This window comes from Lycium ferocissimum, chromosome 1, assembly GCF_029784015.1.
Source record: "Lycium ferocissimum isolate CSIRO_LF1 chromosome 1, AGI_CSIRO_Lferr_CH_V1, whole genome shotgun sequence".
Taxonomy (NCBI): Eukaryota; Viridiplantae; Streptophyta; class Magnoliopsida; order Solanales; family Solanaceae; genus Lycium; species Lycium ferocissimum.
Window position 1 is genome coordinate 25,994,847 of NC_081342.1, and position 1,075 is coordinate 25,995,921.

Consider the following 1,075-nt stretch of genomic DNA (forward strand, 5'->3'; position numbering starts at 1 on the left):
CCAAAACCCCACCATCAAAAGGAAATAAACTTAAAACCCCAAAGAACATGGAAGAGATTTTTGCTCATTCAGTGGTGAATTTGGTTTTAAAGAAGGAAGGGAAGTTTTCAAAAAGGATGTTTTCTCTTATTTTTATGATTGAGTTGATTTAAAGGGTTTAAACAAGTCTGGAAAGGGGAAAAGAACAAGGGGAGGGTCAAAATAAAAGGTCACATTTAATTTAAAAGGGGAATTTGTTTAAATTTTAAATTTTTATTTGAATAAAATTTTTTTAAAGATTTTTTTATTTTGGGGGGAATTTGGGGAAGTGATAAAATAGGGGAAGTGCCCCCAAATTCCGCTAGTCCTAATTATCTAGTTTGAACTTAGGGGTTTTTTTAAGATTTAATTTAAAAAGAACCCTTTTAAGAGTTTTGCGAGTGGGAGGAAAACTTATTTAAAGGAGAAAAAAGGATGTTAAGGAAACCCTTTTTTCTTCTTTTATGAATCACTTCATAAACAATATAAAAATTCCTCCGAGACTCCATTTTGAAAAAAAAGTTATATTTTGATGTTTTTTGATATTATTAAATTTTTTTTTCAAATTTTTGATCTGTTCATTTTGTTTCCATCTTAGGGAATGTTCCTTCAAGGTGAGTATAGCGAGTGATGACCCATAATGGAATTGGGTTTACCGACCTTACTCACTAAAAAGTTATGTTTTATTTGGGCCTGCATGTTTTTATATATATTTTGTATTTTCACACCGCCCGTTTATAGTCGGGGAATAAAAACCCCACACCAGGAAAAGTAAAGTTCCCCCGAGGGGAAAGATGATATGATGATAACACCGAGCCTAAAGGCAAATTTTTATAATATTTTTGTAGAAAATTTTTTTTTTTAAAACTAAATGAAATCCCTTTTAAAAGGGATTCGGGTATTTTATTTCTTTATCTATGTTTCTTTTTTCTTTTTTTTTTTTTACCTTACAACCCGACATTATTGCACGGCCTTTTTTTGGGAGCCTTTTGCCCCATGCAGGGGACCAACCCCCCCGGCGCATGCCGATTGGTCCCCTTGTTTGGGGCGCCTCGTA